Source organism: Papio anubis, chromosome 2 (genome assembly GCF_008728515.1).
Source record: "Papio anubis isolate 15944 chromosome 2, Panubis1.0, whole genome shotgun sequence".
Taxonomy (NCBI): domain Eukaryota; kingdom Metazoa; phylum Chordata; class Mammalia; order Primates; family Cercopithecidae; genus Papio; species Papio anubis.
Window position 1 is genome coordinate 150,586,941 of NC_044977.1, and position 21,960 is coordinate 150,608,900.

Sequence of the window (21,960 nt, forward strand, 5' to 3'; positions counted from 1 at the left end):
TGGTATAGATCAGGAAACAAAGCTCCTGTGTGGACGGGAAGACTATGTATGCTGTGATAGCCTTAGTCACCATCTTCGAGAATCTATGGGGTCCCATTTGCTCAGAGTCCTTCTCCTCCCCCAACCTCCAAGGGTCCTTGTATCTGCTTGTTGACAATCCCCACCTCCCTGGCTCTCATGACCTAACACCATTCTTGGAAGTCCCCAAATGATACTACTGTCCTGCTCCCTTGGATGGAAACCCCATGGGATTCTGAGGTAGTTCATAAGGGTAAACTGGAGTTTTGGTTTAACCAATACTCCTGTGGTCTTCGTTGCTGTGAATCACCCATCTTTTCCCTGAGTGGGGAAGGATTACCATTTTTACCCCGGATGGCTTTCCTGTTGCCAGTCGTTCACTTCCTTACCCTAAACTTCCTCCAATCCAGCAAGCCACATGGCTGCTGTTCTCTTAGATCAATCCTGACAATACAGTATGCAATGCCCAACATGTACGAAACTGATGGGAAATAATTTGCAGCCTTGTTTCTGATTATATATTCAGTGTCATAAACACAAAGACTTGCAGACATTTGATCTCAATGGAGATGGAACACAGCTCCACATATTGACGTTGCAGGTTTGTTCATGCTTATTCAATTTTCTTCACATCAAATAATTCCCTTCCACCCCTAGCTTAAAAGACCTGTCCTCTCCCCTTCCTGAGCTCTTGTTCCTATTTTTTCTTCTCTCCCTCCCTAAATCATTATTTCTCTCAGTAACACCTTCCATCTTTAGCTTGTTAGTAGTTCTTCCCACTGCCTGTACAGAAACCCAGATCTGTGAGGAAAAAAAAAAAAAAGTTCATAGGACCTTATTGCCCTCTCTAGTTTTTTTTATTTTGGGCTAAACTTCTTCATGAGGGTTTGTGCCCACTCCCCAGCCTCACCTCAAATCCCCTACAATCTGGGTGTGACACCCGCTTCTCAACCACAGCTATGTTCTCAGGTGTCACCAGGATTCTCCTAACTACCTAATCCAGTGGCTTCTTTTCAGGTTTTGTTTGTGTGGTTGATTGCTTTAGATTTCCCAAAGTTTTCAAATGGACAAAAAACTAGGGAGAATAGTATAGTTAATAAATGTATATACTTGTTACTTAGATTTAACCATTGTTACTATTTTTTTTTTTGTTTTGAGACAAAGTCTCACTCTGTTGCCAGACTGGAGTGCAGTGCGTGATCTTGGCTTACTGCAACCTCCGCCTCCTGGGTTCAAGTGATTCTCCTGCCTCAGCTTCCTGAGTAGCTGGGATTACAGGCGCATGCCACCACGCCTGGCCAATTTTTGTATTTTTAGTAGAGACAGGGTTTCACCATGTTGGCCAGGACAGTCTCGATCTCCTGACCTCGTGATGCACCTGCCTCGGCCTCTCAAAGTGCTGGGATTATAGGCGTGAGACACTGCACCCAACCTCATTGTTACTATTTTGCCTCGTTTCATCCATTTTATCTGCTAAATTATTGTTCATTACAGACTTTCTAACGTTCCACCCTGAAATAATTCAGTATGCTTTTATAAAAAAAAAAAAAAAAAGAACATCTTCCTACACACCCACAGTATCATATCACGCCTAAGAAAATTAACAACAAATCTGTAATATCATCTTATACACACTTTCCACATTCCTATTTCCTCAATTATTCTGGAAATGTCTTCACAGCTGGTGTATTCAAATTGCAGTCATGGATGTCCACCGTGTTTGGTGACTGTATCTTGGTTTTCACTGATGACCTCCCTCTACCATTTGCCTCTGTTACGCAGTTCCTTCTTGGAAGACTTTCCCTTGGTTTCCATAATATGGACTCTTCTTTCTCTTAGTATTCTACTCCTGACCATCTGTTTTCTTCACAGATCTTCCTTTGCTACTTGTCTTTTCAGTACTGGTGCTTCACAGGATTCTGTCCTTCACTCTCCATTCTCACCTTGAACTTGCTTCAGGCAATTCTCCTGAATAATATTCCATTGCATATATGGATACCATCTATGGTGTGGCTACACCACATTTTGTTTACGCATTTATCTGTTGATGGACATTCGGGTTGTTTCTACTTTTTTGGCTATTATGAATAATACTGCTATGTACAGCATTTGTATACAGTCATGTGTATTGTGTGCAAGTTTTTGCGTAGACATATGTTTTAATTTCTCTTGGGTATATACCTAGGAGTGGAATTGCGAGTCATATGATAACTTTATGTTTAACATTCTAGGAAACTGCCAAACTGTTTCCCAAGCAGCCGTACTGTTTTACAGTCCCACCAGCAATGTAGAAGGGCTCTGATTTCTCCACATCTTCACCAGCACTTGCTACTGTCTGTCTTTTTATTATAGCCATCATAGAGGATGTGAAGTGGCATCTTATTGTGGTTTTAATTTGTATTTCTACACTTGAGATTTGGCACGGCCCACTCTATTGCTTCATTCATGTCTCTGCTTGAATGTCTCAACTCCAGGGAGGGCTTATCCAACACTGTTTCTAAAAAAGCCCTTCTGCAACTCACTGTCCCTTTATTCTGCTTTACGTTCATTCATAGCATTTAATGTTCCCTAGAAGATGTGTGTTTGTTTACCTCTTCTGTTCCCCACTAGAATGTCAGCTCTAGAATCTAGAAGGGCAAAGATCTCATCTTTGTTTTATTTTCTTTTTCTTCCAACTTTCCAACTTTCTTTTTTGGTTCAGGGGGTACAATGTGCGGATTTGTTACATAGGTAAATTGCATGTCACAGGGGTTTGGTGTGTAGATTATTTCATCACCCAAGTAACAAGCATAGTACCTGACAGGAAGTTTTTTAATCCTCACCTTTCTCCTACCCTCCACTGTCAAGTAGGCCCTGGTGTCTATTGTTCCCCTCTTTGTGTCCATGTGTATTCAATGTTTAGCTCTCACTTCTAAGTGAGAAAATGCAGCATTTGTTTTTCTGTTCCTGCATGGATTCGCTTAGGATAATGGCCTCCAGCTCCATCCATGTTACTGCAGAGGGCATGATCTCATTCTTTTTATGGCTGCATAGTATTCCATGGTGTCTACATACCACATTTTCTTTATCCCATCCACCATTGATGGGCATTTAGGTTGATTTCGTGTCTTTGCTATTGTGAATAGTGCTGCGATAAACATATGCATCCATATGTCTTTACAGCAGAATGATTTATATTCCTTTGGGTATATTTTTTTGAGTATAGTAATAGGATTGCTGGGTGGAGTGGCAGTTCTGTTTTAAATTCTTTGGGAAATCACCAAACTGCTTTCCACAGTAGATGAACTAGTTTACACTCCCACCAGCAGTGCATAAGTGTTCCCTTTTCTCTGCAACCTCACCAGCATCTGTTATTTTTTTGACTTTTTAATAATAGCCAGTCTGATTGGTGCAAGATGATATCTAACTGTGGTTATTTGCATTTATCTAATGATTGGTGATGTCGAACATTTTTTCACATGCTTGTTGACTTTGTTTACTGCTTTGTTTACTGATGTATTCCTAGTGCTGGGTACCATTTCCAGCACATGACAGACATTCAATGAATATTGTTGAATAAATACATAAATGATATCATAATTATTATCTGAGAGTAAGCCCTGGGTTTGTGTCACTTACTAACTGACTTGCCTTAGACAAATTTTGTAATCTCCGCAAGTCTCAGTTTTCTTCCCTGTAAAAATGAGCTAGTAATACCTCCTGCGAAGGACTGTCATGAGGATTCGAGATAAGCAATGAAGGTGCCTCATATTAAGTGCTCAATTCATAGACCTGTAATTACCCATAAAAGTAAATATCCTCCTTTACGCATTTGGTTGAAGGACAAAGGGGATCATCAAACCTGCTTCCTTAGAACCACAGTTTATCAACTAAAAATGCCATGCTAGAAGCCAAAAAAGGAAATGAATCCATTTCAGTGCAGTAGGCTCAGAGAGCTGTGTTTACACAATGCCAGAATACCCAGTCTTAGAGATACTATGTTCAAATTCAAGTCAAGCCACTGCTTTGTTCTGTAAACTGCGGCAGGGTTGGAGGGGATGATTCAAAATGACCTCAGCTTTTGTCTAATTTGGTCCTGTGACCAGACCACAGGCAACGCCTCATCCAGGGAACTGATTTCTTTTGCAGCTCTCTGCTAGGAGGCCCATTGACATGATAAAATGCTGTGCAGCCTTTATGTATTACTCAGCCATAGGATGAAGCATTTCTCCGTGTTTGGACATGGAAAGACCTTCAACAAGTATTGTGGAGTAAAAAATTCAAGTTGCAGATGAAATACACAGCACAAACACATACCAACAACACTTCATTATACTTGTATGCAGGTTCCTACATCTATATATAAGCAAAGGGTCTTGAAGGTAGAAACCATGTCAGTTACTCTCACTTCCTCAGAGAAGCAGGGAGTGACTAGAACTGGAAGTGGGCGTCAAAGGAGACTTCAGCTTCATCTATAGGATTTGTTTACAAAGAGAATGTGTTATTTATGTAATTAGAAATTAATTTTTTAAAGTTGCTCAAGCAAGATGATGCTAACACACCCCATTTGAAGTAAAATGAAGGAATTTACTTTTCCCTAACTAGTGGTTCTCAAATGGGCAGTCTCACCCATCAGAAGGTGTTTGGAAATGCCTGGGGGCATTTTCTGGATGTCACAAATTCTCCTGGGGGCTACTGGCATTTAGTTCCCCAGGGACAGGGGATGCTAAATGTCCTATCGTGGGGAAATCCCACACCACATAGTAGTATCTCTCCCCAGAGGCCAACAGTGGCCCTAGTGAGAAACTGCACAAAAATTTGGGTTGGTTGTACTAGTAAATTCATCTATTACTGCCAGGTGTGGTAGCTTACACCTGTAATCCCAGCACTTTGGAAGGCTGAGGTGGAAGGATTGCTTGAGGCCAGGAGTTCAAGACCACCCTGGCCAACACAGTGAGACCCTATCTCTATAATAAATAAATAAATTAATTTTAAAAAGGCAAACTATATATTAAAAAATATATTACATACAATTAAGAGGTGTTTTTCTGTCTTTGAACTACTGAGATGCCCAACACATGTTCTCTATATATAAAATAGTAAATTTTATCACTGATGATCAAGAGAAGCAAATAGAAAACCATGCCAGTTGCTCTTGGTGGGAAGCCTGGGTTTTAATGGAGCTATTGGCATGGGTTTGACACCTCCCATTTAGAGTATGTGAATATTTCTGAGAATAAAGGTCATCCAGGCACCAGCCAGTGCCTTTGTACTTTGCTGATACTTTAAGACAAATGTCCCATTGGCCAGGCAAGGCTGAGAGCCTTCCAAGGAAAGTTGGGAGGGTCCCTTCTCCCGTGGGTAGCAATTCCAGCACAGGACTATCTGCTTTCAGACTACTAGCTTTTAGAAAGCAGCTTTCAACTCACAGGAGTAACAGAGAAAGGTGATAGGCAAAACGGAAAGAATATATGATAGTTTCCCCTTCAATTTCATACCCTTTGACATTACTATGGTTCATACATTCAACACATATTTATTGAGCATCTACTATGTGTCAGCATTGTGCTAGGTGCTGGGGCGTAGTAGAGAACGAGACAAATGCTTGCATTCTAGTGGAGAAGGCATAATAAACAGATACACATCAATCAGGTCATTTTAAGTAGTGGTTACTGTTGTGATGAAACAGCATGCTGATGTGATTGATAAAGACTAGTGGGATCAACATATCATGCAGAGTTCAGCAGAGACGCCTCTGGGAGGTGATCTGAGGCCAGCTGGGCCCTATTGTGGGGAATGATAATTGTGCCGTCAGTGGCCAAGGTGGCAGCCATGGAAGGCCTGTGCCTGTTCCTGTCTCTTCCAGCCCAGCCCAGGGCATCATGCTATCTGGAACAGCAAGATGCAGTCCAGATCTTGTAGGTTATCTGTGCTCCAGGGCCAGGAAAAATTATGAGGAACATTCACACTTCTTATTTTGTTTTTCAGTCATCTAAGCCCAGGCTTTCAGCTGCATCTGAGGCCAGGATTTCAGCTGTATCTAAGGAAGTTGATTTCATTTGTTCTAGAGGTATAGGACTAGAGTTTACCTGTGGATAATCGGCATGGGACTTTAAAAATTACTGTTACTTAAAACACTTGTATGGCCATCACTTTGTATCAGACACAGTTCTAAACACTACAAATATTAAGTCATTTAGTGCTCACAACAAATCTACATAACATGAGCAGACAACTATTATCCTCAGTTTATGCATGAGGGACACTGAGGCTGTTTCTCTAACAAAGGCTTTCCAACCAAGCACCCTTTCTAGGGATACGCAGTGTGGTTCTGGCTGACAGGTAGTGCCAGCATTGGGTGGGGCAGACTTGGCAGTGGTGGCAGCAGCAGAGGCGGCAGTGTCAGACATGCAGATTCTTGACCTGCCCCAGAGCTACTGAACCAGAATCTGTGCTCTGCAGGTGATTCTGATGGATGGCCAAGTTTAAGGCCAAGTTAAGGCCAAGTTAAGAGATGTAGTCCACTTTTTCATTCTTAGAAAGATGATCTGAAAGATTAGCCTTCCATATCTAGCTAATTGTTCAAAATCAGGTATTTTAATTTTATGCAGCCTTTCCCCTTCTTTGTTAAAGCTCACTTCTCAGGTGGAGGAACTGGGCACAGCAGGGTTAGAATCAACTCGTTAATCAGGGGTCATTACAGCAGGATGTAGTGCATGCAGGGGACTGGGATATGTGGTGACGGGGGCTGGGGAAGGTACAGGGAGAGGCACCACAGACCACAGGACAGTGTCCCTGCCTGACAGAGTACCTCACCCCCATGTGCGAGAAGGGGAGAGGGACAGATGGGGCACTGTCCTCTTATAGTGACATCCCATGTACAGCTAGCCTAAGGCAATTTAACAATATATCCTTGTCAGGGAGAAAGGAAGAAAGAAGAGAAGGAAGGAAAGGAAGGAAGGAAGGAAGGAAGGAAGGAAGGAAAAAGAGAGGGAGGAAGGAAGGCAGGGAGATGATTTAATGTTGAAGGCATCCCCCCTCACATTCCCATGAGAAGATGCCTCAGAGAGAACCTGCATTTCCCTGAGGTTCTAGGTTACCATGGGCCTTTTTAGCACATAGCTTTTTTTTATATGTATATATACCTGAGAAGGGATCTAAAGATTTTTCATTAAACATGACCCCGAATGCAAACCAACCATTTGCATTGGTCGTCAGCCAAAAAACATGGTCTGTCTAGTGCTAGAAGAAAATGGCTATATTAGGGCTCCTGAGAGATGTATGCGTTCCATTCTTTATGGGTGATTTAAAGGATTCTCAGGAGACATTTTGATTCCATGTATTTCCCTGTGTGTGCTGACTTTAGACACTACCTTTTATGTAAGAGGCAACCACACTGTTTATGAAAGCCTATTTTCTGACTTTCCATGTTGTCAAAGCTGAAAAATTGGCTAACCAGATTCTACCCTAAGCTGTAAGATCCACACTGTGAGGGAGAAACTAGACTGCAGCCCTAGAAGGAAGCAAGAACTTACAATCATTAGTGGAAGCTGGCTGTAAAAATATCCACTGCAATATTTCTGTGCTTACACAGTGAGTGTGTGCTCCAAAACCCTACAAATTGCAGGGCCAGGTGTCTCTGGGTCTGTGAGGGTGCTAGGCAAGGGGTCAGTGCACTCTTTCCCCACCCACACTGCCCTTGTCTTGGCAGCTTGGGCTCTACTTGTCCACCTTCTGCAGCCAGCGCTGTTGGTGCTTCTTGATCCCGTGGTGACCCCTTCCTCTCACTGATTAGGCACGGAGTGGACCCAGCAGGGGCTGTGCCTGGTCAACCTGAGCCTCCCTCTCACAAATGTGATCTGAGTGGCAGGCCATCTGTGGCTGGCCATCCAGATGGCAGCAGGCTTTGGAGCCATGAGGTCCTGTGGACTCTGGGCTGGTAGATGCCAAGCAGAGACAAGCAGACAGAAGCAGGGATGAAATGGGCCTGCAGTGAGCAACCAACCATGTAAGCGACTCTCTCGCACTGGTTTCCTGGGCCTCACTGAGCCTGATTTGCTGTCCTAGGTCTCCTTTACCTATAACCTCACACCAACCCCAGTCCCCTATTAATTGAGCCAGTTGGCATTGGCTTCTGTCTCCTGCATCCGAACAAGGCTTTACTGGAGCAAACCATGAGGCTGAGCTTTACACTATCCCTTGGGGCCCTCAAAGGCCTGCTAAGGATTTTACAAAGGAGCCAAATCTCTAACCCCTTGTAGAACTCACTGTGGCGCTTCAATCACTTGTCACCTCTTAAGACCCAAAATGCAAACTTTTACATGGTCTTAGCAAGTTCGTTAAGAAACCCCTTTCTACAGGACAGGTATTTTTTTCCTGGCGCCATGTAAAATGCCCACACTTGTTCTGTATCCTTCCTTTTCTGATGAGTTCTCTGTGCCACTGAATGTCGGGTATGAATTTCCCCTAGCTTATTAATTAGGTGTAGAAACAATAACAGTAGTTTCCAGTAGTTTTCAAATTTTCAGCACAGAAACTTTTTTCTTAAGCTAATGTTACTTGAAACCTCAGTACAGAAAGAGATAAGCAGAGCTGCCCTCTGGTTTCTTCTTTCGGCATCTCTCCCCCACTCCATCTGCAGGCTCTTCTAGAAGCCAAGGATGCCAGGGCATTGCTCAGGGCGGCAGATCATTTCATCCTTATCTACAGCAAATATCATGGAGCACCCGTTACATATTATAGCCCCTGCCAAGCCCTGGAAATACAGCAAAGTACAAGACACATCCCCAACATAAAGGAGAGGCGGCTGGGCGAGAGCCTATGCCAAGTTTGGAGGTGCGGCTAGGGCTGTGGGGCTCAGAGCTGAGAGGAGTTGCCAGGGGCTAGAGTAGTTGGGGAAGGCGCCACTGCCACTCGGCATGTGGGACTGCAGCAGAATTTCCTTAGGTTTACATAAAAAGAGAAGGGGTGCATACAGACAAGACACAGACAAGAGGAGAAATGTGAGCAAGGGTGGAACTGTCTGGGCGCACTCAGGGAATGGCCAGCTGATGAATTTGGTGGGAGTAGCAGGGCATTCTCAATGGGAAATAGGAAGGGGCCAGAATTTGAATGACAGGCTAGGAAAATTCAACTCATTTCAGAGGCCATCAAGAGCCCTGAATGATTCAACTTAGGAAAAAAAGCATTAGGAAGAAAAAGAAAAACAAGATAAGCACAAAAATGAGACATCAAGCTGCTCAGTTGTGGTGTTTGATGTGGATCTGCAGGAAAGGCGAACGGTCAGAAAAGGAAACATTGGTGACACAATTCCCCACTGCTGACCCTCTTCCCCAAAGGGTCACACGTCTTCCAGACTGAAGACAAGCGCATTATCTTCCACTTATTTGTCAGGCATCAGAAAGCACAGTGACTCATTTGAAGTCCCCAGCCGAGGACTCCCAGGGGCCCTGACTCACAGGCCTTCCCAGAAGAATCCTGTCCAAGCACATACGTGTGATCACCAGACACTTGTTCATCGGCTGGTGAAAGCAGCCTCCTGGCCAGGTCAGTGCTTCTCAGATCTTTCCTCTTCTGCTCAAACCCATGAACAGCAAACACCTAAACTCTCTCCCAGCCTCAGGCTCAGCCTCAGCTTTACTATGACACACTTGCAGCCAAAGGAATCCAGAGAAGAATGGCCCCATGTTGAAGCCTCTCCTAAAACCAGCAAAGTGAACACAAACACCTACACAAAAAGACAGTAATTCCTTCTCATTTGTGTGTGAGCAATAGCAAAAAAACAAAAACAAAAACAAAACCAAAACCCAAACACAGTCATTCTTGAAGCAGGCATGAGCATCAGTGCTATACAGGTGAAAGCTGTACTCAGGCTACAAACTTCCATGGGGACAACAGTGTCAGCCATTGCCTCATTGGACACAATTTGATGGTGACACATTAGGGCTAGCCAGCTCTGTCTCTGTCTCTCTCTCCTACATAATCAGTAGCCTGAATCTGTCCAGCAGTAGACTAGAGTGAAATAGATTCCCCAGGTGGGAACATAACAAAGGACTTTACCCAACCACTCCAGAGCTCTTAGGCATGTTATTGCATAAGGCACATGTTCACCTGTGTCACCCATTGTGTGATGCATGCTCCAACAGAAGAGTAAATGAGATATTTAGAGTTGATGTCATGACTCATGAGATGGAGGTGGAATTGAAGATCTTATAAGCAAAAGTTTAAAGAGATGCGGCTAGTAATAAATAATATTTGAGCTGACAGGGGAACTCTACATATATCTTCTCTTTGATCCTTATAAGGATCTGGAGACATGGGGAAAGTGCATGTCCCTTTTCTGTTGCTTATAACAGAATACTTAAAACTGGGTATTTTATAAGGAAAGAAATGTATTTCTTATAGTTATGGAGGCTAGGAAGTTCCAGGTTGAGGGGCCACATCTGGTGAGAGCCTTCTTGCTGGTGGGGACTCTCTGCAGAGTCCTGGGGTCCTCACACAGCGAGATTCTCTTCTTCTTCTTGTAAAGCCACCAGTTCCCCTCCTGTGATAACCCATTAACCATTAATCCATGAATGGATTAATCCACTTATGAGGGCAGAGTCCTCATGATTCCAATCACCTCACATTTTTTTTTTTTTTTTTTTTTTTTTTTTTTTTTGAGGCCGGGTTTGGCTCTGTCGCCCAGGCTGGAGTGCGGTGGCGGATCTCCAGCTCACTACAAAAGCTCCCCTCCCGGGTTCGCCATTCTCCTGCCTCACCCTTAGTAGCTGGGACCACGAAGCCGCCACTGCCCGGCTAGTTTTTTGTACTTTTAGTGAGCGGGGTTTCACCATATTAATCAGGATGGTCCTGATCTCCTGACCTGAAGTGATCCTCACGCCATCTCGGCCTCTAAGTGCTGGGATTACAGGCTTGAGCCACCGCGCCCGGCCTCAATCACCTCTTAAAGGCCTCACCTCTCAATACTGCCCCATTGGGGATTAAGTTTCCATGTGAATTTTGAGGGGAGCATTCAAACCACAGCAGTGCATTTGGGCAGGGTGGCAAGAACAGAAGCATAAAGAGTCTGAGTGTCTGACATAAGGTCCCTGAACAAGGGAGGGCTTGGACACCCTTTCAACCTGGTCCTGTGGTTTCAGAGGCTGTGTTCTTTCCAACAACTCCACAGGGTGGATGAGAATGACATCATCAGAAAAGGGACACAGAGGGACAAGGACAGCCACCGTACATCCCCCATCAGTGGAGGAAGGCTTTCTGGCAAGTGGGTTGCAATGGACTTCCCAGCACCTTGCTCAGAATTTCCAGGAATCTGTTCCCAAGGCTCTGGGGGGCAAGGGCAGAGGACGTTCCATGGTACCCTTAGTCAGGACGGCGCATCAGCTGCAGCTGCAGCCAGTGACTCAGCACTGATGGGAAAGCCGTCAGCTGGAAGCCAGACCAGACACGCTCCCTGAGGCTACTGGCTATAGTCAACACTGGACACGTACACCTCCCAGTGCCCATCACGACTCCAGAGGAAGGAACTCTTCAAAGAACCTCCTGGTGACTGTGCTGCCTTTCTTCCACAATAAATATGTCATCTCTCCTTCATTATTTTATATATATAATACATACATAAATATATATAAATTATATATAATATTATTATATATAGATATATAAAGTTTTTTATAGAGGCAAGGTCTCACTATTTTGCCCAGGCTGGTCTTGAACTCTTGGGCTCAAGCAATCCACCCACCTTGGCCTCCCAAAGTGTTGGGATTACAGGCGTGAGCCATCGTGCCTGGCCACTCTTCATTATTTTTCTATTCCAACTAGTTTTCTAAAATTTTCTAATTTAAAAAAATTCAAACAGTACCAAAGGCTGTAAAATGAAAAGCAATAGAGGTTGAAATATAGGATTCTAGTTATTGACACATAAATGTAATGCAGTATCTGGAAACTTCCATTTTCACAAGATGAGAAAATTAACCTTCCATTTCTGCTCTCCACCCCTGTCCCTAACTTCTGGGTCCCTTGATATCACTGCTCCATGGCACCACGTTTTATAACTTGTATGTCTTGCCCTAGAAATATAATTCTTTGTGCTTATATACCTTGATTCTTAAAATTAAAAACAAACAAGTAGCATGTGTAATACTCTGCTTCTGGTAGTCTTATTCTTTCCAGAGGCAGGTGGAGACCCTCAAAGGAGGATGTACAGTCACGAATCATTAAACGTGTGCTGCTCCGAGGGAAATAAGTTGGGAGAAGGATGTGGGAAGGGAAGGAGTGATGTACTGAAGTTATTTTTCCTGAGCATGTTGAAGGCATTTCTCTAATTCCTATCATTATCATCCATGAAGGATGGGAGGAACACAGTCAAGGACCTTCCTTCACATACTTATCTGTATTTTTGAGCACTGGCCATGTGCTGGGCACTATGCTAAGTGCTTAAGAAGCACATAAAGAATGGTTCTCACCTTCAAGGGGAAGACAGGAAAACCAGTGTGCAGAGACTAAAAGCTCCAAAGAGGCGGGGTTTTTTGTCTTTTGTGGCTTGTTCGCTGTTGTATTTGTAGTATTCAGACTAGCCAATTATTAAATGAAAGAATGAGAGCAATGGCAGAGCTATGCATGGCTGGGGGATGGGGAAACAGGTAGGGGAGGAGCACCTATGACAGCACTCAGGAGGAGCCCTGGAGGGCTCAGAGAATGCTCCCAAAGAGAGCTTGGGTTGAATTTTGAAGACCAAGTAGGAGTAGGACATGGGAAAAAATTGGGAAGGGGAATCCCCAGTAGTTTGGTGGAAGCAGAAGGTGAGTTTGGGAATGTGAAAGCAGATGAGGAGGGAATGATGAGGGGAAAGAAGGGCCTTGTGTGCCAGGCAGAGAAGCCTAGCTGCATTCCAGGGGTGACAGAGCGCCTCGGAGGGTTGTTAGCACAGGAGTAGTGTGGTTGGGCTGTGTTTTAGAGACGCTCTGTGTGGGTAGTGCGGGGGTTACCTGGGGGCTGGAGGAGTCTAGGTAGGGGCTCTGTGATGAGACATGATAAGAAGCTGGCTGAGGTGCTGAGGTTGGAGGGAGGGGCCTGGACCCAGGAAACATTTAGGAGGTAGAGTACGCACAGTTTGGTAGCCGAGGGGCTTTCTGGGATCGACAAGAAGTCCACATTGAGTTTCTGATCTGAGTAAATGAGGGGATGGTGACATCATTCACAGAAAGAGAGATTAAGAAAAGAGTAGTGGCTTCAACAAGTTTTGAGGAGGTGCTCAGTGCCACTGCAGATGTGTTGTGCATGTGGGATATTCAAATGGGGATGACTCTAGACAAGTGGATCTATCTCTAGATCTGAGACTTATTGGCAAGTAAGTGGTAGATGAGGCTGAGGACAGAAAAATGTAGGGTATTATGCACATGTATGAGAAACACCACCTTTAAGCATGGATAGACATAGAAGTCCACGAAGGAGACGGGGAGAAGATGAACTGGAAGAGAGGTCACTGTTTCTGTGCAGCGGTGTGTGAACAAATGAATGATGAATATATGTGTATGTGAAATGATGAATTACCTTACCTTTCCTCCTGGCTTTCCCATCTTGAACTTCAACTTCAAGCATTAGACTATACAACTAGAATCTTTCCCCATTAATCTTGGTGCAGCAGCCACCAGAGGCATGACCTAGTTCTGCATGTGGTTATAAAGTTTCTCAAGGGTTTTCAGGAAAGATTGGAAGACACAAAGTCTCAGTAGTTTTCCAACCAGTAGTTTCCCTGGCAATTAGCTTTATATATTTTTAAAATAAACTTTCTATTTTGCAGTAGTTTTTAGATTTTGAGAAAAGTTGACAAGATAGTACAAAGAATTCCCATATACCCAATACCCAGTTTCCTCCATTATTTGTGTATTACATTACTGTGGTACATTTCTTATAACTAACGGGCCAGTACAGATATAGTATTATCAACTAAAGTCCAAGCTTTATTCAATTTCCTTAGTTTTCAACTAGGGTCCTTTTTCTGTTCTAAGGAAGCACCCAGGTGACCACATTCCATGTGGTTGTCATGTCTCCTTAGGCTCCTCTGGGCTTTGACAGTTTCTCACGCTTTCCTTGTTTTCTTGATGACCCAGATAGTTTTGAGAAGTGCTGGTCAAGTATTTATAGAATTTCCTCCCATTTTATTTTGACATTTTTCTTATGGTTGGACTGGGGTCATGGGTTTGGGGGAGGAAGACCACAGAGGTAAGGTGCTGTTCCCATCACATCATATCAAGATACAGACCATCAATATCATCACTGCTGATGTTGACCTTAATCGCCTGGCTAAGATAGTGTTTGTCAGATTTCCCTTCTTCCCCCTTTCCATGCTGTACTCTTTGGAAGGAAGTCTGTGTGTGGCCCACACTTAAGGAATATGGAGTTATGCCCCACCTCCTTGAGGAAAGAGGCAGTTAGCTTTTTAAATCTCACGCTGCCTTTTCATTTGAAGAGAACATCTCTTCAACTTCTTTTCCTTTCTTTCAGACACCCTTTTAAGAACACACCGGCCTGTCAACTATAGAGTCTGACTTTATAGGGACCTTTTATGGGACTTAATATTTCTAAATGTGTCTAAATACACACACCTCAAAAAAACTACATCACAAGATTTTAAAATGCAGGTAAAATGACTTCCCTTCGGGCATGGAGGTCCCCTTCGAAGCAGGCCTAGAAGGATGCCTCCTTGTCCAGGGGTCCATCTGGCAAAGCCTCACCCTTTGTCTGCTCTGCTTGTGCCACGAGTGAGCCTGGCCTAACTGCAAAGTCAGAAATAAGTGACACCACCCTCCTCAAGAGGGAAGGATTAGAAAGGAAGTACTTGAAAAGAATAATGATGCAGAAGATATTTTCATTGTATTATAGATAAATAAAGTCCTACTTTGTTTCAAAAACAACACTTTGTTCCTATAAACCAAGAGTATCATTGTAAAAAACACAACATGATCAGAGATTGGATCACTTCAAAGAGAATTAAGGCACAGAGTTTCACACCGAGACTGTAGAAAAGAGGATTATTATTTAAAGATACTGAAACTCTAACAAGAATAATTGTCATGTGAGTTAGGAAACATAGTACTTGTATCTTAGCACAATATATTTTTACAATTTAATAAAACATTATTGCACTCTGATAAGATAAAACCTTAATCCCCCTGCTTTGTTTCCCTCCCGTGGCTGTTTCCTGTCCCCCACCCTGCTCCCCTGCAACCCCGCTGCCTCTCCATGGGTTGGGAGGAGCAAGGAGGCAAAGCACATTAACTGTTTTTCTCTCATTCTCTTTTCCTCCTTATTGCCTGGACTTTGAAGTTCAATGTCATGTAAACATTAACTTGCTTCTTAAATAAAGCTGCAAAGACCAAACTGTAATCTGAGCATATGATTTACCTCAACATTTTCCCATGAGCTCTAAGGATTCTGATTTCTTCTCTACCATCATGTCTCTGTCTCATAGAGTTACTTTGAAATGGTCTTAACTTATCATTATTATTGTTATTACTTTGGTATTGACATGTTTTCCAAAGAATGCCTCTTCGAGATGATTTTAGATAGCAATATTCACTGAGTTTTAAAAATGTTGTTACATTTTTTTTTTAAATTAAAGAAAAAACATGTTAAATGGCAGCACAGGTGGTAAAAGATGGGGCAAAAATTATACTGGCTGAAGTTTGGGACTTTCTGAACACCTTCATTAGTCAGTTTCACAAGTAAAATTGATTGCACAGGTAAAGCCTTAATTATCTTATTATAATTTTAGGAATAATCCACAGCAGCTAAGATGGTACATTTATTTTTTTCCTAGTCACCAGCCATCGTCTGCTTATATTATCAACAGTGTTTGTTTGTTGGTTTGTCTTTTTTACAGTTGTGCTAATCATGGTAGTCTAAATTAGTCTAGCAAACACTTCAACTCACCAAACTCTATGCTTCACTAATGCAGTCTTTGCAAAACTAGTGTTAAAAGGAAGAGTTTTCTGAATTTGCCTTGGAGATGTTTTTATATTTTCTCCTAGGTTACATTTTATTTTCCCCAAATTAAGGAAGTATACAAATATAGTGACTTTTCCTAACCTTGAGAACTTTAATATATGTTGCTACCTGGGTTGCTGAAGAAAGAATCCCTTAGTCTTAACAGCCTGACTCTGTACAAACTATATTTAATTACTCCCCTTCTATCTCTACTATAGGTGGGTTCTTTTGCAATGAACAGTGTATGTCATTTAAAGTTGGCTTGCTGGACCTGAAGTGTGTCAATGTATGATTTCAAATAAATGAAAGACTGATACTAAAAAAAACGCTAATTTTCTTAATTTTTTTCCCCTGCACTGAGCTGTTTTTCCTTGACACACAATTAAATAGTTTTGAGCCTTTGCTAAATTACTGTGTGGTTAATTTCGCTCAATGGTAGGAAAGTTAGATATTTGTAAATTTCCTCAGTGCATCATTCCTGATTAGCTGACCTTTTCTAAATACCAAATGGACCAGTTGCAATCAATTCTATCAGCACCATGATCAGCTTGCATTTATCCATAAGACATCTGTTTGTACACCAAAATAAAGTTCTTCACTGTTTCAATTCGCTTTTGAGAACTGGCATAGACACAGAACAAATGGCTGATAATGTTACAGAGTTTTGAATTTATCTTAAAATATGATCACTGCTGTTTACACCTAAGTTTCAAAGAATACCTTTTTTTGTTGTTATTCTGCTTGTCTGCTATTATTTTATCTTTATAAATACACTCTTCATTTTACAAAGTAACTTCAATTGCTTTATTGATTCCAGATAGCAGGGATAACATACCCAATTAACTTTGAAAACAAGACTGTTATCATCACATGATTTCTGAATAACATTAACACTTTTTACATTCATACCTACTCTCCAATCCCTTTTTCTTTCTCTTCTGCCATTCTTTCCTCCTGTCTTTCTTTTCTTTCTTCATCAATTATTTATTGAGCATCAACATGTCAGGTACTACGCTAGATGCTGGGGAATCAATAATAGATAAACTCTTGGTCTCCATGAAGCTTATTCTATTGATTTAAAATCTTTCCTATCTGTTTGTTCCAAGGGTCATTGAGAGAAAATACACTAATGGAATTCATGGGAAAGAAAGCAAACATAGAGAGCTTTCACTAAGTTGGAGAAAAAGTATGTCACCAACCTTTAGCTGTTGCAGAGTAATCTTCTTTTCGGGCTCTGGCTATATCAACAGTTCCTCTTTTCCCCAAGAACTGGCTCTGGAAAGGGCATTCTTCTTCCTCTAGCATAAATAACCCTGGGTGGGAATGTTTAGATGGATACCAGTTGGATGAGACCCAGGGCAGAAGAAGAGGCCTCCTAGAAAACTCAGATGCCCATATTCATTTGGTAGGGCCGAGGCCTTGGCTAGAGGGCTTCTGTAGACAACCACAAATGCACAGGAAAAATTGGGGAAAATCAGATAAAGGCAAACCATTAAATGACACATGTACAGAAGGGAAACAGTTAAGAATTAACTCAAATTAATTTAAGCCTACAAGAGCAAGTGGTGCAATGGCTTAGTTAATAAGAAGCTAGTCTCCAAAGCTACAGCTTTTGAGCCAAATGACTAAGGGCCTTCAGAGCTACCAAGAGGCAGGTGGCTGGACAAAGGGACCTATCACAGAGAGAATCATAAATCATCATGGGGACTAGGAGTATGCACCGTACAATGGATGGAAACAGATTTGTTCACACATCCATCTACCCATATATACATCTACTATTATTGATTCAGCAAACACTTGTTGATTACCACTGTTCTAGGTGATGGTGCTGGGGATACAGCAGTGAACATGCCCTCATGAAGCTTAAAATTCAGCTTAAACATGCCCTCATGAAGCTTAAAATTCAGCAACACGCAGGGGGCTTGTTGAAAAATCAACTGGAATGTAGATAGGGATTATACAAAGAAAAAAACAATGTTGAAACTTGAATCTGCCAAGTTTGGCTAGTTTCTTTGGAATACCAGGGCCCAAAGAACCTACCCCTTCAACTTTTCACTAGTCTGAAGTTGTGCCCCCCTTTTATCTTTCTCTTAGCTCAGCAAAACCATATAAGCATCCACATCTTTAGGCTCAGGCTCATCTATACTGAGGCCTTCAGTCCTGCTCTAACAGGAAACATGAAACCCTTGGATGTCTGCACTTTCCTAGGAATCAAGTTCTTGAATTTCGGATTTCTTTATGATTTTTGACCTCTAAAAATTGAGCTCAAGTTCCTGGCTTTCCCATGCTCAATATTTACCCAATGTCCTTTGCTTAACTGATATCCATCCATCTTCATGACCCCACTCAAATATCTAACCTGAAGAACTGGAGTTGGGGGTGTAACAGCCCATTCAGAATGTGTAGGAAGTGCAGTCAGTGGACAGAGGTGAGCAAACCCAAAACTGAGATGGGTTAAACACCTGGAGGCCAGATCAGGAGATATAGATCACAGGCATCATAGTTTATGGAGAGCACATTTCTTCTAGAAGACTGTCCCAGAAATTTTTCATGCTGTATTGTGATTTGAAGATAGTTTAGTAGTGAGAGTAAGGGGCTTCTTTGCGAATAAAATCAGGGAAAAGACTATTTGTTAATTCAGACAAAACAGAAGGGTACAGGACAAATAACTACTTGTAGAAGAGTGATTGTCCTTGAAGAGTCTGGAAAAGCTAGGGAGTAAGGATTTATCACCATGTCATCAGCACTGGTGGGATGGATGGACGGATGATTGACTGGTCTTCTTGTCCATTTGGAAGCCATGTCCTATAGACATGGACTATCATAATTTCATTTATTCATTCATTCATTCTTCTGTTTATTGATTTTATTTTACTATTTTATTTTTTTGAGACGGAGTCTCACTCTGTTGCCTAGGATGGAGTGCAGTGGCGCCATGCTGGCTCACTGTAACCTCTGCCTCTCAGGTTTAAGTGATTCTCCTGCCTCAGCCTCTCGAGTAGCTGGGACATGCAACACCATGCCTAGCTACTTTTTATAGTTTAGCAGAGATGGGGTTTCCCCATGTTGGCCAGGTTGGTCTTGAACTCCTGACCTCAAGTGATCTGCCCATCTCGGCCTCCCAAAGTGCTGGGATTACAGGCATGAGCCACCGTTCCCAGCCTCCTTTTTAAATCTAGATACTATTAATATAACTTGATAGATAAGACACAATCCCTTTCCTCGTGGAGCTCACAGTCTAATGGGAAATACAGGCTTATACTCGACTAATTAAAATACTGTGGGTTGAGGTTTCTGACAGAAGGTTCCTTGGGATCTCAGAGCAGAGGCAATCTAATGTTCCCCAGGAAAGTGAGAGAAAGCATTGCTAAGGAAGTGACCTTTCAGTTGGACAAGGGTCACAAGGATATTTCCAAGGTACATTTTTTTTTGGTCTTCACTTAGCTCTTCCTAATGGGAAAAGATTTTTTAGGACTAGTCTACCATGAATAGTTCAGTATTCCTGAAAAAATACGGTTCTCACTGTTAATCAGTGAATTCCAATTAATTACTTAGAACTAGTGTGTAAATTACTTACTTAGGCCTGAACTGAATTTTGTTTTGAATCTACAAAGCCCAAGACTAATCCTTTAGCAGGGGTAGAAGATGATAACTGAAAGACCCAGCCTAATTGGCTAGACATTCCTATTTTTCTTTACCAACTTACTATTGGCAACTGGCTCAACCCAGGAACTTTTAGGGCAGTGTAACAGCAAGCTCCACGCTTCCTAAAGAAAAAGTAAAAATGTGTATGGGAGTGTAGCACGGGCCTCTTCTATACTTAAAGAAGGTATTTTCAAACAGTTCCTAATAACAGTTAACTGGAGGACTTGAATTAACTTCTATTTTCCCAGGACCCTAAGCCTTCAGGCTTTCAAGCCTCTGCTAGGGCTGTCATAACAAAACACCATAGACTGGGTGGCTTAAACAAGAAAAACTTATTTTCTCACAGTCTGGAAGCCGAAAGTTCAAGATCAAAGTGTTGGCAGGGCGGGCTTCCTCTGAGGCCTCTCTTCTTGGCTTGCACATGGCCACTCTTTTGCTGCCTCTTCACATGGGCTTTTCTCTGTGCCTCCACATCCCTAGCGTGTCTCTTCTGTGTACAAGTTTCTCCTTACAAGGAGACCAGTCATACTGGATTAAGGACCACTCTAATGGCTTCATTTTAACTTAATCACCTCTTTAAAAGACCCACCTCCAAATACTGTCAAATCCTGAGATATTGGAGACTAGGGCTTCAATCTATAAATGTTAAGGAGATACAATTCAACACATGACATCCCCCCTTTGCAGATTCCTGCTCTCTGATTGCCCTGTGATTCACTGTGTGGACAACTGCATGAACCACTAAGGAAGCCAGTGACCACAGGGTCCTCTACTTCTTAAAAGAATGCCCACTTCAAACTAAGAGAGAAGTGGAGAGTCTTGGGACCTGCATACCATAGGCATACCTGCACTCGCCTGCAGAGTGAGCCTCTTTTCATGTCCTCCCAGGATTTGGGACAGCTTCCTGAGTTTTACGAGTGACATAGTGAGTTTCTATTAAAAGCAGCTGAAATGTCCATTTTGTACCTCAGGAGCACATGGGAAAGATGCAGACCATCGGCCACCAGAGGCTTGGGCCACCAGAGGCTTCGGACTAACGAGTCTTCAAAGAGGTCAGGCTGCTCTGTAGAAGCAAAATACAATGTAATAATAGAGTCAAGATGACACAAAGTAAAAAGAACTCTGCAAAGCACAGTTAGTACCACTCTGAAAATCAGTGTTTCCTGTTTGCTAACAAACCTCATTCTCCCGGGGGGCCCTGGTCAATGTGAACAGGTCCTATTTGCCAGTGGCTGTAGGTCAATTTGCTGAATGCCAGTTGTTTCCATTTTACATGTGTAGTCCCTGCCAGTCCCACCCATTCTCTTCCTGTCCCTTTAAGTTTCTTCAGTTATTTCCAATCCCTCTCATTTGTTTTTATTTCCATCAGTCCCTCTAAATGCCTTTTATCTCCTCTCCCCCTCCCCCAATCAATCCTAGTTCTTCCAAATCTCTCCTGGCCCCACACATCCCCCGCCTTTACATTCCAGTCCTTTAGTACCTCCCATTGTGTCCATTCCCCTAGCCCCTGCCACTCTTCCCCAGCTCCCCACTACCTCAAAGTGTACACATGCATTTTAATATTGATAAGGGGTCCAACTGCCTACCACAAATGCTGTACCAATTTACATGCACATCAACATTAAACTCAATGAAAAGGCTTGATCTCAGAAATACCTTCAATAACCCTATTACTCTTTAACTATCTGATAATATGCTTTGTGAAAATAAACATCATACTGCTACTTTATTTTGTATTTTTTTGAATACTAGTAATGTTGAAAATCCTGTCATATGTTGGTTGGCCAATTGTGTTTCTGATTCTGTAATTACCTGTGATATGGTTTGGCTGCGTCCCTACCCAAATCTCATCTTGAACTTCCATGTGTTGTGGAAGGGACCTGGTGGGAGGTAATAGGATTATGGGGGCAGGTCTTTCCATGCTGTTCTCATGATAGTGAAAAAAGTCTCATGAGATCTGATGATATTATAAGGGGATATCATCTTGAATTTCCATGTGTTGTGGAAGGGACCCAGTGGGAGGTAATAGGATTATGGGGGCAGGTCTTTCCATGCTGTTCTCATGATAGTGAAAAAAGTCTCATGAGATCTGATGATATTATAAGAGGAGTTTCCCTGCACAAGCTCTCTCTTTGCCTGCTGCCATTCATGTAAGATGTGACTTGATCCTCCTTGCCTTTAGCCATCATTGTGAGGCCTCCCCAGCCATGTGGGACTATAAGTCCATTAAACCTCTTTCTTTTGTAAATTGCCCAGTCTCAGGTATGTCTTTATCAGCAGTGTGAAAACGAACTAATATGGTAAACTGGTACCTGTAGAGTGCGGCCA

At 42.5% G+C, this 21,960-nt stretch overlaps 1 protein-coding gene across 10 annotated transcripts in view; it reads right to left on the reverse strand.

Moving 5' to 3' along the window:
* Positions 1-21,960, reverse strand: part of ZBTB38 (zinc finger and BTB domain containing 38) — a 139,634-nt gene that overhangs the window by 108,049 nt on the left and 9,625 nt on the right. For 9 of the 10 annotated variants that reach the window (XR_002520527.2, XM_021934806.2, XM_021934810.2 and 6 more), the window contains exons 2-4: positions 20,478-20,695; positions 19,694-19,754; positions 17,184-17,297 (exon numbers count right to left, since the gene is read on the reverse strand). The gene's annotated coding sequence lies outside the window, so the exon portion shown is untranslated. Of the gene's footprint in view, positions 1-17,183; positions 17,687-19,693; positions 19,755-20,477; positions 20,696-21,960 lie in introns of those variants that run through there. The other variant, XM_031663720.1, reaches the window with a different exon arrangement.